This window comes from Poecilia formosa, unplaced genomic scaffold, assembly GCF_000485575.1.
Source record: "Poecilia formosa unplaced genomic scaffold, Poecilia_formosa-5.1.2 Scaffold523, whole genome shotgun sequence".
Taxonomy (NCBI): Eukaryota; Metazoa; Chordata; class Actinopteri; order Cyprinodontiformes; family Poeciliidae; genus Poecilia; species Poecilia formosa.
This window is the reverse complement of record NW_006800462.1, coordinates 111,289-119,347: the sequence shown is the minus strand read 5'-3', so window position 1 is coordinate 119,347 and position 8,059 is coordinate 111,289. Positions and strand designations below refer to the sequence as shown.

The window sequence follows — 8,059 nt, the reverse complement described above, 5'->3', positions numbered from 1 at the left end:
GAATGAAATCACCCGTGAATACGTTTCTTCACGTGATAAATCATTGAAAATCATATTATGCCATGACTCTCCCAATACTTCCTGTCCTGTTCTTCATGGTAGCGACAACATCCGGTTGGGGATCATGTGACATGTGTGATGCGAAAATAAGTAATGATTGGTGTTATGAAATTATTATTATTGTATTTATTTTGCTACTGAATTAATTTATGCGTTTTTATGTATATTTCAAATATCAAAATTTGGCACCTAATTTTATTGCAGTAGCAGAAAGGTACCAGTAGGAGTCAATGTGAGCTTGTAATCGCTCCAGAGTTTGCGTACCTGACATCCGGCTTCAGGACAGACTCCAGGACAATTTGTGAAGCACGGATTTGTTTCTGCCTCGACATCACCCGTTTTATCCTCCTTACAAGAAATTTAGCATCTGCTACACTGACACCATCCCTGGTGTCTATGACATTTCCACTGCAGTTTTGAGAAATAAACCAATTTTGATGACAAATTGTGTAAAGGGAATGCAGTTACTGTCATGGAGGAATTTTGGCCCACTCTCCTTTGCTCCATTGCTTCACTTTACTGATTTTGTCTTTAAATATTCCACCACAGCAGCACAATAATTATAAGCATGGAGACTATGCTAGCTATGTTTTCATCCAATTATAATGCTAATTTGGAGCGTCCTTCTAAGATAACGCAACAAAAGAAAGAAAGAGAGAAAATGCAAATTAGTTGTGTTTCCATCTACAGGTTACACAAAGCATAATTGTGTCAGATGTTCATGTTAAGCAAGGCTGTAGTAAACAAGATGTAGAGGTTACAAACTAGCGTGGACCATACATCTCAGACAAACGGTAAGAGTCTTCTGAGGTTCAGACCTCGAAATGTTTCCTAGTTTTGTACCTCTGGTAAGGCACAGACCCACCATTGGGTGGGTACATTTGTTACGTTATAGAATTTAATCGGTAAATATGTTTCCATGTTCCCTTTATAGCATTAAGTCTTTTTTTTTTTTTTGTGGAAAAACCAAATAAAAAAAAAACACCTCAAGCAAACTTAGAATTTTTTATTTATTTAGAAAACTGAGACAGTTATTAAAAATTTTGCCAGTTACATCAGCCTTTTCTAACGTGATACTTCAAAATGTGCTGAAACGACTTTGAAAGAAAAACATTTTATGACACTGATTATTTTCTTTATCAGTAACTGTTATAAATTTACTAACTGGTGGTGGGGGGGTTGTCTATTTTTGGGATTGGACAGATTACCTGAAAATACTCTGGTATAAAAAGGAGTACATCACATGCCAAGGTTTTATTTCTGATTTTGTTAAATAATTAAGAATGACCTTTTAACCAGATTTGTTTTTCATGTCTTGGGAAGTAAAATCCCAGATTTAACACATGGTGTACTTCTTTTTACTGTAACTAGAAGCCAGTTTGGTCTGACACTAACTGAGAAAAGGTGAAGATTTGTGCTCAGATCTAGGAATAGATGGAAGCAACTCCAGCAATATCTCTGAAGTTCCACTTCACAGCAGCAGTGAAGAAGGTACCGACCACTAATGATACACTGATGAGCGCCATACCCCGCCCAACAGTTGGCTTTCTATGTCCTATCATTAGAAGATATTAAACCAAAGATCTATTTTTACTGTTTTTTACTTTTAGCCAAGCAAAAATCTTTTAATTATCGCCTTTTTGGGGGGAGGGATTTTGGTAGCGTAGAAAAAAATAGAGGAGAAAAAATAAGAGCAAGAGGCAATACAGAAGAGATTTATTTGCAACTTCTTTACACATATTATTAATTTCAGATAATCTGTTAGCAATTACAAGACTTCCCCTAGAAAACTTGTAAAGTCCTGTGGTTGGACGTTAGGACAGTCATTCATCCAGCGGGCCGCCATGTTTTTGAATTAAATAATGCTTAAATGATGCTTAATTTAATTTAAGCATTAAATAATGCTTAAATTAAATAATTAAAATAATTATATGCTTATTTTAAGCATATAATTTTTAAGCATTATATGCTTAAAAATAATGCTTAAATTATGTGAAAATAATTATGTGAATTATTTTCACATAATTATCATGTGAAAATATCACATGATAATTATGTGTTATTAAAATACTGGAATATTAATATTTAAACACCAACTATAAGGTATTAAAAAAAGCAAACATTAAAAAAAAATTCAAGAAATAAGCTATGTTTAGCCTGGTGGGGGGCACAAGTAAAACCTGGCAGCCCTGGGGGAAACTCTGAATTAACACATCTTTACATGGAATATACATTTTTAAGCAATAAAATTCAACCCTCACCAGACATTCTCTGGTTCAGAAGTATTCATACCCTTTGAACTGACCATAGCTTTGAAAACAAAAATTTACTGGGACTTTATAATATAGACCAGGTAATTAGTCAATTAATCAATCAATCAATCAGTAAGGTAAGTTGTAAGCAGATGCATTAATAAATTAATTCTGAAACAATAATTTTGGAAAATTTTAACTTAAAGTGATCACAAGAGTATTTACAAAGCAAAGGTGCGTAACATTTTTGGTTTAAAAAAACAGATTAGTGTGTTTGATAAAGTATTTTATTATGGACTTTATTGAGCTGACTTTGGTTTCAATGTCATTTTTCATCTAAGGCTCAGACACCAGATATTACTGTGATTTGAACTTTGAACTCTAGCCTTAAAATTTTTTTAGGTCAGGCCTTTTCTCCTTTTCACTGTGTCTTGTTGCCATTAGCAACACTAAATGATCCATTACATTTAGAGAGGTGAGTAGTAATTAGCTACATTTACTCATATACATTTACTTAAGTAATGTTTTTTTTGGGAAAAATACTATTTTAAAGCATCTCTGCTCTTACTTGAGTGGAATTTCTAGTTAGTGTACCCACTGTGAGTAACTTTACTGAAGGAAGAACAAACATTTTAACCAAAAATACCCCAAACCCACACACACTCCTACATTTTATGATAATATGATAACATTTATACTTCTAGCTTTTTTCTTTCTTTTTGACTCTTTTCTGCCATTCATAAGTCAGTGTCACGGGATAGTATATGGAAGTAACATATACATTACTTTGAGTATCATTGTTGAATATTAACCGTTTCACCACATATGTTTTTACTCTTAATTGATAAATCTTTTGGACGGCAGAGTCTCATTCGTTTTTGGAAAAATTATTATGAAAACAGCATCTAATAAAAAAAAAAGAAGAAGAAGAAGAAGAAGAAGAAGAAGAAGAAGACTGTAGTTTATAATTTTACCAATCAAGTGGTTTTGGTCTTTACTGGAAAAAGTGTGTGTGCATTTTTGGTGAAAAACATTTTTCTTTTGCATTTATTTCTATGATCATGCAGTATCTACATTCCACCACAATGGGGCATCAGAGTAAAGGTAAAATATAAGAGAAAACTGTAAAGCGCATCTCATAAACTGTATGACTAGACTTTGTACACACTAAACGCGTCGGACCAATTTAACAACAAAACTTGTTACTAAATAATAATACCACTTCCCTTTCCTGTTTGTTTGGGGTTTCCTCTTTCGATTTAACCCATTTGAGAAGCCAAAACCTTTAAAAATCGGAGGTAAGATGATCACAAAGACGATAAACCCAGATGATAATGAAATACCCAATCTACTGGACTGTCTGCTTAGTTCCATAAATTCTCTGACAGGAAATGTCAAAATATTTGGACGCCTGTGGGGGACGTCTGGCTTTCCAGACGGCCTATATCTTTCATCGACTACTATTTCCTGCTGCTTAGTCAAAAGGAAGATATTTTTTAGTAATTTTAACTCTATCTGGGATGTGAACGAATGAGGCTGCCCCACGGTGTTGACTAATCTGCAGATCTGATTCATATCAGTTAAATTATAGCGCCTCATCCGGCTTTGTCATACTCCGGTTTAACTGATTGTGCCTACGGGAACTTTTTTTTTTTTAGTTATACCAAATGACAAAAAAATATCTAGATGTTTAGCTTTCTATAACCATAAGAAAAATTCAATAGACACATTTTCCGTCCGTCTTATCCTTGTCGTGGGGTAGTGGGTTTGTTTCACATCGCAGGGACTGAAAGAATTCCCTTGTAAACATTCCCTGAAGACTAAACAGGATTTAAGGAGCTTCCGGACCTGATAGTTTGTTTTTCTTACATTCTTTTTCCACCATGTCTCCAGAGCAAAGACAGTAACACTGACCACTAAGCTTAAAGCAAATAAATAAACTGACTTTGCTATTTGAACAAAAAGAGACCCAAAAGAAGCACTTATGTGGAAAGCTAAAATACGAAGAAGTTGTTTCGTCAAAAACATACTAAAAAAATTATGGTGGTCTTTAGGAATGAATAGAAAGAAAGAAANTTTTAACCAAAAATACCCCAAACCCACACACACTCCTACATTTTATGATAATATGATAACATTTATACTTCTAGCTTTTTTCTTTCTTTTTGACTCTTTTCTGCCATTCATAAGTCAGTGTCACGGGATAGTATATGGAAGTAACATATACATTACTTTGACTATCATTGTTGAATATTAACCGTTTCACCACATATGTTTTTACTCTTAATTGATAAATCTTTTGGACGGCAGAGAGTCTCATTCGTTTTGGAAAAATCATTATGAAAACAGCATCTAATTTAAAAGAAGAAGAAGAAGAAGAAGAGGAAGAGGAAGAGGAAGAGGAAGAGGAAGAGGAAGAAGAAGAAGAAGAAGAAGAAGAAGAAGAAGAAGAAGAAGAAGAAGAAGAAGAAGAAGAGGAACGGAAGGCTGTAGTTTATAATTTTACCAATCAAGTGGTTTTGGTCTTTACTGGAAAAAGTGTGTGTGCATTTTTGGTGAAAAACATTTTTCTTTTGCATTTATTTCTATGATCATGCAGTATTTACATTCCACCACAAGGGGGCATCAGAGTAAAGGTAAAATATAAGAGAAAACTGTAAAGCGCATCTCATAAACTGTATGACTAGACTTTGTACACACTAAACGCGTCGGACCAATTTAACAACAAAACTTGTTACTAGATAATAATACCACTTCCCTTTCCTGTTTGTTTGGGGTTTCCTCTTTCGATTTAACCCATTTGAGAAGCCAAAACCTATAAAAATCGGAGGTAAGATGATCACAAAGACGATAAACCCAGATGATAATGAAATACCCAATCTACTGGACTGTCTGCTTAGTTCCATAAATTCTCTGACAGGAAATGTCAAAATATTTGGACGCCTGTGGGGGACGTCTGGCTTTCCAGACGGCCTATATCTTTCATCGACTACTATTTCCTGCTGCTTAGTCAAAAGGAAAATATTTTTTTAGTAATTTTAACTCTATCTGGGATGTGAACGAATGAGGCTGCCCCACGGTGTTGACTAATCTGCAGATCTGATTCATATCAGTTAATTATAGCGCCTCATCCGGCTTTGTCATACTCCGGTTTAACTGATTGTGCCTACGGGAACTTTTTTTTTTTTAGTTATACCAAATGACAAAAAAATATCTAGATGTTTAGCTTTCTATAACCATAAGAAAAATTCAATAGACACATTTTCCGTCCGTCTTATCCTTGTCGTGGGGTAGTGGGTTTGTTTCACATCGCAGGGACTGAAAGAATTCCCTTGTAAACATTCCCTGAAGACTAAACAGGATTTAAGGAGCTTCCGGACCTGACAGTTTGTTTTTCTTACATTCTTTTTCCACCATGTCTCCAGAGCAAAGACAGTAACACTGACCACTAAGCTTAAAGCAAATAAATAAACTGACTTTGCTATTTGAACAAAAAGAGACCCAAAAGAAGCACTTATGTGGAAAGCTAAAATACGAAGAAGTTGTTTCGTCAAAAACATACTAAAAAAATTATGGTGGTCTTTAGGAATGAATAGAAAGAAAGAAAGAAAAAAGTACTTCAAAAGTGCGTAAAAAAATCTTTCAAGTTAAAACATGGTGGGCTTTGCTATGGTGATGATGATGATGATGACGATGTGATGATGGCACAGACTAAAACTGGTGCAGCGTTACAGTCGACATGAGCAGCATCTGTATAAATAGGCATCTAGTTTTGGGGTCTGGTAGTGACGTGATCGCGGTCCAGCCTCAGCCTTCAAAATAAAAGTAAAAAAAAAAACTGAATTAAATAAAATTAAGTGCGTAATTAATTCCAGTGTGCTGGAATGTGAGATGTTTCATTCAGTATGATAGAATAGTATATTTACTTTGAAATGTGTTGCAACAGTCCAGTTTCAGTTTTATACATATTTAGTTTTGTACACAGATTACAAAACCAATCTATGTACAAAAGGCACTGAATTGGACTTCACTATGGCACCCCCAAATATTAAAATGATTTGCAGGCCTCTTCTCGCCTTCTGACAGAAACTCATACATTTTTGAAGGATATGAATGCAAGATAAGAGAGATAGACCTCATTTAACAAAGATAATTGATATCTACTAGTAATTTATTTCAGAATTCCAATACCATATTATTTGTTATGTGTGTGTTTTTGTTTTTGTCTTTCATGGCTTTGACTGTGAAGCAATCCTGAACTCAATATTACTCAGAAAAAAAATCACAATACCAATATTGCAACATTTGTTTGAGCATCTTGAATGGTCAGAAACTGTAGTACTTTCAATGTTAGAGCAATAATTTCGATGCTTAATGAATTTTACTATATATAAAATTGTTCAAAATGAGATAGTGCTTTGTAAGTAGGAAAATATTGATTGGATTTATTTTTTGTTATAATCGTTCTTCTAAAAGTTGTCTTTTATTGTGAAGAGAATAAGAGGGAAGCGCTGTTTCTAACGGGCCGCTTTGCTGCGGACGGTGCTGTGTCTCCCTCCGCTTTATCCTAATTTAGTCTGAGGAGAGAAGACCCGCTCCCGGCGCTTCAAGGATACAGTTGTTTCTTTTAAGGCTTTCTGCTCCCTCTTTCGACTTAAATACATGGTAACATTTATGCTTTCATCGTCCAAGTGGAAGTTGAGTGGCATGAAGATTCGGAGGAAGCTTTGAGTCCTCGGAGGAGAAAGTGTCCGGCGGTGCCAACAGGGCAGACAGCCGCTGCTCTCAGTGCTTCTGTGTAGCGGGACATCACAGGGAGCTGGACAGCTCGCTCTTTGCTCCTGTATGTCGCATCGGATATAACAGCACAGCGGCGAGGTAAGCAAGCTGAAACTGGAAATTTTCTCTTCTCTTTTCTTTTTTTCTTTCTTCCGCTAACTAATTTGAGCTGGTTAAAAAAAAAACCACGTTTAAACACCCCCTCGTCTGTTTGAATGGTGTGTAATCGCTTAGTGAGCTGAAAAAGTGTAATTACTGCCACAAACTGTGATGGAGCTTTCCTTTGGAATTGAACCAGGGTTCCTACAGTCTGAAAAATGTATTGCACTTAGTTTTATTCTTTTTCCAAAACAGGATATGTGTGAAAAAAGGATATATCAACTATTTTTTTTGTTTTCCACCATTCATCCACCTATCTCTTACTTTGACTCCACCCATCCACGTTTTTCATCCACCCAGGCACAATATCTCCATCATCCCTCAGTTTGTTCATGATCCATTTATTTACCCAATAATCAATCAGTTCATTTGATTTCCAACCGACCTTTGATCCACCTATCCATTTTTCTGTCAACCATTATTTTCTATCACCATGTTTGTTTAGTGTAATCATCCATTTTGCTATTCATCTATTACATTCATTTGATTTCCAACCATCCATCCATTGATTTTTTTTTAAATTTTTGGTCATATTCGGTCATAAAAGCCTCTTTAGGAAGTCACACCCAACTTTTGTATCTGTATTAAAAAGATTAAGACTTTTTGGTATGTTTGGGTGGGAAAGTTTGGATACGAGACCTGAAACATGTGAACTCTGTGGAAAAATTCAGTTTATTTTTCCAAAATAACTCATGGGTGATGGTTCAGGAGGAATTTCTGCTGCAGCCCCGCGTAGATGTTATCTTCCCCGTTTGATTAAATGGATCTGCAGCAGGCCCTTTAGTGTGCCTGGTCATATGAAAGGGGCT

General features: G+C 35.3%; 1 protein-coding gene across 2 annotated transcripts in view; it reads left to right on the top strand.

Moving 5' to 3' along the window:
- Positions 1-6,849: 6,849 nt before the first annotated feature.
- Positions 6,850-8,059, top strand: part of LOC103129198 (integrin beta-1) — a 32,018-nt gene continuing 30,808 nt past the window's right edge. Inside the window, exon 1 of one of the 2 annotated variants that reach the window (XM_007540187.2) lies at positions 6,850-7,190. The gene's annotated coding sequence lies outside the window, so the exon portion shown is untranslated. The remainder of the gene's footprint in view (positions 7,191-8,059) is intronic. The other variant, XM_007540188.2, reaches the window with a different exon arrangement.